This window comes from Aphelocoma coerulescens (genome assembly GCF_041296385.1).
Source record: "Aphelocoma coerulescens isolate FSJ_1873_10779 chromosome Z unlocalized genomic scaffold, UR_Acoe_1.0 ChrZ, whole genome shotgun sequence".
NCBI classification, from domain to species: Eukaryota; Metazoa; Chordata; class Aves; order Passeriformes; family Corvidae; genus Aphelocoma; species Aphelocoma coerulescens.
In genome coordinates, this window is record NW_027184085.1 from 35,739,578 (window position 1) to 35,749,604 (window position 10,027).

The following is a 10,027-nucleotide window of genomic DNA, read 5'->3' on the forward strand; positions in this document are numbered from 1 at the left end:
AAAATCCTATTAAAGAATAAGTAGTCAGTTTGGTGGCAAAATCCTGGAGGATTACGGGTGTTGTCTTTGATTTGTTCTTTATCTTGACATGCCTTGTAGATGAACTGTAGCAAGATTACAATCATGATCATTTGCCAGACCCTCAATCTTTGGTGAACAGCAAATTTTAACTTCATGTATTCACATCCTGCAGAAATCAATCCTATTTAATCCTTCTATTGCATACTTACAAATCTTAGGACAACCTGTGTTTTAATATCACTGCATGCTCACAAAATCAAAACCAAGTGAATTAAGAAAGGCTGTTTAAAAATTAAACTCCTGTTTAGCTTGTCACCTTGCAAACGAAGGTGAATGTTTATAAGCATGACAGTGGGAAGTCTAATGTAAATGTAGCTGAAGTAAAGGAGAACTACAAAGAGAGAGGTTACTTTATTCAAGCCATCTTTCTCTATTTGTGTAGGTATGAAACAACCATGTATGAAGAGAAGCAACTAATGTAAGCCTCTTAGTAGGTAGGACAACATTCATAAAGTGTCTGGTGGAAGACAGGGAGAGTATAGGCAGGCACTGATTTTAGATGTGCATATGACTGACATGACTCAAATACCTGGGGTTAGAACAAGCCTGGATTTTTTTTTTTTTTTTTTTTTTTTTTTTTTTTTGCTTAACTTTTGATGACTGAATTCTGTTTTTTCAGTGTACTTCTGCTTGCAGTCTGTCAAAAAGAGTGCTCAGAGTATGATGATGTCTTTTTGATCACCAGAAGCTTGACTTTCTAAAATTTTATGTGACTAAATGATGAAAGGAATGATTTTGTTTTGAAATCAAGAAACTATTTATTAGCTAAGTCTTGCACAGGATTTTGGTTTGTAGCACAGGTTTAGATTGTGCTTCAGTGGACACCGAAACTAATTATAGCCCTTACTTGGAAAGAAGAAAACTAACAAACCTATAAGCCTACCTTCCCTATCAGGTCAGGCTGAGAGGCAAAGGAAGACTGAATGTACAGAACTGGAATCATCCAATCTCTTCTTCAATGAGAAAGTCAAAGAAATGTCACAGGATGTGGCCTGCACTCAAAAGTGAATCTAAAGAACAAAACCAACAAATATCCACTACTTAAGCCAGGTCTAAGATGTGACGCCTGTGGTACAGGGTACATAATTCAAACTGATCAGTGGGTTAAGCAATATACAGATATTAAAGTGATGTAATAGATAACCCAGCAATATGCACATGCTGCTTTCCTAAGAGCATGGATTGCCACTAAATAAAATTGCTTGTGAATTGTCTGTAGGTGGTGTGGTCCAGCATGAATCTTATCTGACCCCAGAGAAGTTCAGTGTTAGGATCCTTGTAGAGTTGTCAGCACAACGTGTTAATCAGGCATGTGAAGTGCTGCCTTATGCTGTTCATATTTATTCAAGCATGGAGGTGTACAGTATGGTAACCAACAATTACTCAAACAAATGTGTTGTGTCCCTCAGAGATATTTTTTTGTTAAAAGTTGTCCCCATAGAAACACCTTTCCTTATTTTTTTAATAAAATCTTTGCTTATTGATCTCCAAAAAGCTCATAAATTTAGTTCCATTTTATTATCTCAGTTGCACAGTAATAAAGCACCAGCTGCATGCAACCCTGCTAGTATTTATAACTTCTTGTGCAGCAGTAGGTGTGTAATTTTTTTATTTCTTTATGAAAGAAAAACTTAAGTTAGTAACATACTGTCTGAGGGTCTACTACATTTTTTTTACTGTTGCTGTTGTATCCTTAGACTGTGCTCACCAAGCTTTACTCATTTTTCTGTGTATTGCTCAAGAGCAGAATAACAGAGCTCTGGTGTCCTAAAGGTCTGGGTCTTTTCCAACCTAAACAATTCTCTGATTTTATGCTTATAAAACAAAACTGAGTGTAGCTGGTGGGTACACTGTGTCTTCCCCAAGTCAAGAAGCTAGACTGTACTTTTCCTTTCCTGTGTACAGAAGCATAAATATCTTTTGAGAACACAATTTTAAATGAGAATACTTATGTCTCTTAAAATGGAATCAATCAAAAAACATCTTGAGGTGATACCAGAAGCAAACTGAGTGACAAAGAGTCTGATATTCTTCCTGTGGCCTTTCCAGGAGAAAGAGTCAAACCAAGAGCTTAAATGAATATCTTTAAATTAGTATGTCTCTGTTTATTAATATTTATTTTACAGTTTTTTATAGTAATCTTTTAGAAGACAGTTTTTATTTTGAAGGAAAAGTGAAATATGCTTACTAGATTAGAACTAATATTAGCATATTTCTTGGTTATCCCTGGAAAGCTGATATTAGATATTGACTTAGATCAAATAAAAGTAGGCTTGGTGGCAAAGTTTAGACAATGATCTTATGACCCCATTTCATATTAAGGCAACAAAATTCAGCACCATACAAGATTTCATCTGTACATCCTGATTATTCAGGATACTGGTTACTTTCTGTGAATTTTGTATCTCCTTTAGATGTTGGAAGTACAATTTAGCTGCTTAATCAAAGGTGTGTATATAAATATATACACACATATATATACACGTACATATATATATGTAAGTCATACATGTATAATATATCCTCATCTAGGATTCAGTCCTTGTTCATCACAGCAAATGATTACATGATGTGTGACTAAGAAGAAGAGGTTAAACCTGGAATACTTTATTTTTGTGCTGGCAAATCTTACTTTCTGCAGACGAAATAACAAAGGAAATGATACAAAGAACTGACTGCTTCCTCTACCTTTAGTTCAGTTGGAGGTGTGGTCAGAGTCGCTCTCTTTTGCAAATTTTACATCTTCTTTGGAAGATGTAAAAACTGCCTGAAACTCCCAAAGTCACACTTTTTCTTCCTAACTCACTGTTTTGCTTGACAGATAGACTTAGTTGTTTTTCATTTTTCCAGAGTGAAGGGCTGCTGACATTCATCATTCCATTTGTATTTTTTTACTTCCCTCTTCCTTTTTTTTTTGGAGGATAAATAAATAACCAGGCACTGATATAAGAAAGAAATTAAAAGGGCATTGCAATTTGCTGCTATGTGCCTTGCTTCTCATTTTCTAACAATCCAATGAGCTGACTTGTTTTCGCGTTTCCTTGAATACACATTATAACCAAAATCTGATACTCTTTCATACATCAAAGAATTCAGCTTCACATGCATTAAAGGAAAAAGTCTCCCTGCCAACTGGGATATGCACGTGCATGCTTGTGTATATATGTACATGTGTGCAGTTAAGTCTTTTCAGAATTGTTTAGAAGTTGACAGTTACTATTTTATATTAACTTACACTTATCCACTTTTTCTTACTTTCACCCAAATGACTGTATGGGTAATAAATAAAATCAGGGTGATCCTTGAATGAGAAGGAGTGTCAAGGAGTATATAAATTCAGAAACACAGCTAGTCTTTACTTGAGAAAAAAAAAAAAAAAATCAGTGTTCTCCCTCAAATATTTTTTTAAACCATTTTTGCTCTAGCCAATAAATTTTTCAGTTATCCAAGCATTAAATATCTGAACACTTAGATTTTATTAAGCATGAAACAAACCTCAGATTAATTGAATTCTGACAAACCTTAGGAAATTACAGCTGTTGCTTATAAAAGGAATAGTTCAAATAAACAAATATTTCTTTTTAGATGGTTTACAAACTTAAAATCACTTCTTTCTCTGTCTCTCTGTCTTTCTCTTTCTTCCTTGTCTCCTGCTTTCATTCTCCCCCTCTTCCTTCCTCATTCCTTCTTTCCTTTCTTCATCCTTGTTTTCCTTTTTTCTTTTCTTTCTTTTCTTTCTTTTTCTTCTTTTCTTTCTTTTCTTTCTTTTCTTTCTTTTCTTTCTTTTCTTTCTTTTCTTTCTTTTCTTTCTTTTCTTTCTTTTCTTTCTTCTTGGAATGTATTTTATCGTCTGTCAGTTTTGCCCTATGATATGTCCTCTTAAATTGGATCTGTAAGCCCTTCATAAAGTTTAATAAATCTTCAGCATTTCACCCTAAGGAAATTATATTAAAAACCTTCAAATGTGAAGTTGGGCCTGCAGACGCACAGCACTGGGAATTATATCACCATAATCAGCTTGTAATGAAAGCCTCTGTCGCTGTTCTCTCCCAATCATAATCTGCCTGTCTTTATGAAAAAAGGGGGGTTTGTCTGGGTTCATCTGCAAGCTTTAATTGGAAGATGTCTTCATTTCATTCCAGCCTACTGGGATAATAACTCAGCCCCATGTTTAAACACAGGCCCTTGCTGCTGATATTTTTTCATTTAGTAAAGCATGTCTCTTTAAATGATTTAGCAAATCACCATGAATGCCAAGGCAGGATGATTGGCAGCTCATTGCTGGTGCACCATTTGCATGACATTTGTTCTTCAGCCCGGAAAGCTGCAGCAGGTAAACAAGCAGGCCCTGTACCGACTCCCTGTGAGTCCTTCCCTGTTTATTTTCTCATAATCAAATGACATTTATGGAGAGGCAAATGCAGCTGCACATATATGGAAAAAAAATGCAATCAGGCCAAACATGATGACTTCATTCAGGTGATATTTTGATTAGAGAAAGGACAGCTTTATGGCATAGAGTTTCTTGCAAGTGAAGTCAGTCAAATTCCATTTTACAATCTCTATTTTTAATATAAATATTAGGTTCAAATAATTCATTGCATCCATTGGCAATGGCACGGTCAATGTTACAATGATGTGCAAATTTCTTAAAATTCCTACTTTTAAGAATTTTTTAATTTCCTGAAGTTCCGTTCTGCTCTCTTCTGAGTCATATTTTTCGTAAGGGTCAGATCTCTCTTTCTATATGTAAAGCTGTTCTGTTGTGTGACTGGAGCTTTTTCCTTAAAGAGACTTCAGAGAGGAAAGTTTTTCTGAAGTTAAAAGTTTTAAACTTATTTACTAGCATGTCATGGTGTCAAGAAATGTGGAAGAAAACAAATTGAAAGGTTTAAAAATGTATATAACATATAATGTATATTGCATCATATGGTACTTGTACAGCAACTGATAGTATTCTTCTAATACACAAGTTTCACTTCAATTTCAAAGGCTGTTTGAGAACAGAAATAAAAAATGGCAATTACTGAGCAAGGAAGGGGTGTGTACTATGAGGGGTTTGTAGCTACCTTGAGTGGCTACACTCTGTTTTTCAGTTATTCTTCAGGAAGTATATTCTCATCTGTTTGCTGAAGGAGACAGCCCTTTTTTGTGTTGTCTGAAGAAGATTTTCCATAAGAGAAACTATGAAATTTGAGAGTCTTTGGTAGCTGTGTAAAATGGGAAAGTAGAATTGTGTAGTCCCCACAAAGCTCGATCCAGGAAAGTTCAGAGCAGAGGGCAGGATTTTTACCCACCTGTCATACCAGTCTTTTTTGAAAAAATATGCAAATAACATAAGGAAGGTAGGTGTACATGGAGGGAAGAGCTAATGGTCTGTATTTAATAAGGTGTTAACTGTTAGAAAAATCTGTTGACAAAGGTCCCACAGAGAGGGGTCCTACAAAGATGGTGCTAAGCATGCTGTGAAAATTTGGCCAAAGAATAAGAGAAAAAATTGCTTTGGCAGAGAGGAGAGCAAGTAGGTTCCATGGAGTTGTCTTAACCATATCTTTTCCCAGTAGCAGTTGTACTCATATATTTTCATGTTGGGTCTTTGTCCAGTTTTTTGGAAAGACACACACTTCCAGCTCTGAAACAACACAGATGTATTGCTATTTCAAAATGCAAGGCTTTGTCGCCCTGAAGAGACTAGTGTTTATTTCATCAGTCTTTAAGTAATCTGTAGACAGCATTCAAAATCAGACTTACTAATTGGTCTGATAGGGTTTCTTCTACTGCAAGAGTGTGCTTGGGGTCCTCACACAGAGCAGGGTACAACTGCTTAGGCACTTGCTGTATTTTTGAGCACCTCAGACTTATACAGAACAACTGAGTTCAGTGTGAGAAAACACAATATACGGAGTGCAGCCTGAACTCGAAAGGAATCACTAATGTGGCTCAAGAAATTGCTGGACCGGGTAACTGGCGGAAAGCTGAAATAACAATTGTGCAGAGGTAATTGGGCCTGCAATTGGAGCTGAGCTGAGAGAGAGGAACAGGAAATATTGCCTTTCAACTTGGTAGCTGGGAAACTGTGAAGGAAAGAGTGAAGGGACATACAGAGAAGCAGATGTGACAATAAAACTGATGGATCAGGGAGTCATTTGGAGAGTCTGGCTCTGTCCTACCCAATGCTGAGAAGGTAATTCAGTCTCAGAGGTTGAGAGGAGTAAGGATGATAAGACTCACTGCTTGAAGGAGATGTGGCTTGGGAGACCAAACGTCATGTGTCTCTGGTTGTTGCCAAAGGGCGACTGCAAAATCAGAGAGCAGGGAAGGTAAGAAAAATTAATTTAGAATTGCCAATACGTGCTAGCTATGGTCATTTGAAGTCAGTGGAGGCAGCCTAATGAGTGGGATTCTCAGGGAGCTGGGAAAACAAGGACATTCTTGCCTGCTTTTATGCATTTATGCATTGAGGTAAGTTGCCATGTTTCCAAACATATTCAATAATGTGCTCTTTTGAAAATCTCAATATAGGAGTTACAACATCATTAGACCTAAAAAAAAAAGGACATTCTTGCCTGCTTTTATGCATTTATGCATTGAGGTAAGTTGCCATGTTTCCAAACATATTCAATAATGTGCTCTTTTGAAAATCTCAATATAGGAGTTACAACATCATTAGACCTAAAAAAAAAAAAAAAAAAAAAAAAAAAAAAGATATCACTCTTATTTATGACTCTTTTAAAAAACATAATACATAATATCTATTCTTCTTCTTTTTATCATTCTGATTTTGAATTTTAGGCAGAAAAAACCCCCATGCCTCATGTACCTATTATCAAATTAAGGTAGAGGTTGTCTAATTTACTTCTCCTAGTTGCTTTACTAGAAACCTGATGGTGCACATGATTTTAATTGCTAATACTTTCTTCCTTTTTAATTCATTACTCTAAGCAGAATTATATGAATAGTTGTGAAAGGAGATTCATCTAAAATAAGGATAAGAGCCTACAAATTACCACTGCTTAAGGATATCTTCAAGCTGCGGAAATATGAAGGCACTTTGCAAAATTAGTAAGTTAAAAGATAAAAATTCCACCCCCACAGCCTCTTTATACCACTTCACCCCACACCGGTGTCACGAAAACATAATTTCTGGAAAAATCTCCTCATACAGGAAATCTGTCCGGCAGCTTCCAATGTGGCTCTTTATGATTTCAGTACAGGGGTCAGAAGGATACTGCAGAAACTGTTCAAGTTACCTTTTTTTTCTATTAGTCTTGACTGTGATGAGCAGAAAAATCTTACAGGCAGCTGAACAAGCATCAACTTGGTATTTGACAAGACTGACAAGATGGTCTCCATGGACCTGTTTTACTCACTATGTGAATTCACTTTGCCTTCTCAGGTTGAACTCTAGAGCATCAAAAGATCATTATTATTGTTGCTTGCTAGGTGAATGAATGCGTTATTCTCAGAGATATTTGGAGAACGGCAGCTGCTTGTAGCTATTCATCCATTCACATGTGTACAGGGTCTGCTATTTGCTATTTATTATTATTAAAATCTACATCACTTGGCCAGGGAAGAGAAAAATACTTTTAACATTAAGGATATACACAGTGGCACTAATGCACATATTAAACAGCATGCAAGCACCCCATAGTTTCAGTTCTGTTTGTTCAGACCACACAGCAAACAGATATTCAGAAGTCACTCACTTGCTAAAAGGCTGGGAGCTGCATGTGTGCTGCACAGTAACTACTGGAAAAGAATTGGCCATGTCCTATAGGAGGAATGCACACCTTTAGCCACTGCCAAGTCAAAGTGTCTATAGTGTTGTATAGGATTGTCCATGTACAGTTTTGGATCGAATTCAAAGACCTTTCAAATATGAGGGATAAATGGATTATCAAATGTTTTCAGTTCTGCTTAGATGATCACAGTGATGTGCAGAGTTGGTCAAAACTTCTCCAGAGCTTGAGGCAGGAAGAAGGGGAGGATGAAAAAAAGCTAGAGGAAAGGAATAAAAGTAGAGTTGAAAGGGAAGGGGAGAGGGAAAGGGAAAAGGAGGAAGGGGGACAGGAGAAACTGGGAGAGAAAGCAGGAAGAAAGAGAAAGGGGAAATGGAAATGAAAATGGGAAAAGGAAAGGAAAAGGGAAAGGCAAAATAATAGATGCATCTTCAAAGACTACTATTTCCCCCTTTTCTCTAATGAGAACAGGATTATTCTCTGCAAGTTTTATGAGGAACAGTACAAACCCACACTTCCTTAATCTTTGTGGACTCGTAAGTTCAGAAACCTTAAAAAACAACACTACAAAATGAATTTCAAAGAAGGTTGTTTAAAGACACTGATTCATAAAGAAGTAACTTTAAAATAATTCAGTATTTAATTTAAGAATCATTAATCAAGGTTACTGGATTTTGCAACTGGAATTCTTTTCACTCAAAGGATCCATCTTCCCCCCAAATCTGTGTATTTGAATAATTTTCAGTGTCTCTATATTTAGTTAAAACAATGCCATCAGGATTTAGTTTAAGCTGATTTGTATGAATTTTCAATGAGTATAGAAAGAAGTGGACAAGCTCTCACAATATAAGCAACTGAAACAATACAAGTATATCTGTACTGCTAGACATTATTGCAAAAGTTATGAAAATGGAATTTAATGATCAGAAATTTCTACTTTAACTATACAAAATAACAGCAATGCATTTTCTCCTCTCTAAATTTTTTAATAATAATTTCATTCTCAGCATGAAATTTTGCATTCTGCAAGGTATCTTGGCTTCTAAACATTTTCATATTTAAAAAACCAAAGTGATTCAGTGCTCACAATTTTTGAAAGCAGTGGATGACCATATGCAGAAATTAAAGGATGGTAATCAAAAATTTTAGAAGAGTCATTATTTCTTTTGGAAAGATATTTGAAAGTAAAGGGGTTTGATAATATTATCACATAGAAAAATATCCCAGGGTCCAGTTCCAGCTGGAATTCTTTTGACTCTTTTATTTGGCTAAAAATCATATTGAAACAAAAAGTATTCATAGTCTGCCAACAACTCATATTCTTTTGATAGAGATACTAGATGCATTTCAGACATTTCACAGAGTACAAGGGCATATATCCCTTTTAGAATAATTTGAGCACAAGACAGAGCACCGAGGAGATTGGCAGTGACACTGTCTAGTCTGATTTGTTCATAGCAAATAAAGCTGCTCAGCGATGAAATATTTTTTTAATTGAAAAAAATTATCAGACAAAAGATTCATCATTTTTTATGCATTTTTAACCAAACTGTCTGAAACATAAAAAATAGACTTTGGCAGGATAATACTTCAAAAGCATATCACAGCATGTCTAGTAATGGCATTATCTAAAACATGAAAAAATTCTGGTACAGTCCCCACATCCTGGATAGGTACTTTAAGACATTTCTTCTGAAGCATGTTTCTCTGTTTCTTATAATGGAGCTGTTCTATTTGCCTAACAAAATAAAGATTGAAAGAAGAAGGTACTTGTTTCTTCAGCCGTTAGTCCACTAGCAGGTTTTACATTCAATCACCCTGCTGTCATGTCCCATCCCACCATGCCTCTTCATTTCCACGCTGGTTTTGATTCTGTGGTCATCAATTTACATGGATCAAAATGGTTTTAATTGAAAGGACCGAGGACCCTCTTTTCATTTTCATGCCTTATACACAGCATCAAGAGATTAAAGTCCAGATCAAGCAGCTGCATTTGGGTAGCCAATGCTGAAGACTTTCAATGGTCAGTGGCAAAGCAGAGCCTGGGATCCAAGCCTCAGCAGTGAGCTATCTGTTGTCACTTTCTCTCATACCCTGAAGAGTATGGGTTTCATTAATTAATGAGCAACAAAATGTTTGACACTTTGCAGCAGTTTAGAATATGTCAGTGATCTTTCTCCTCTCTGTGTTTGACCCTCCCTTGT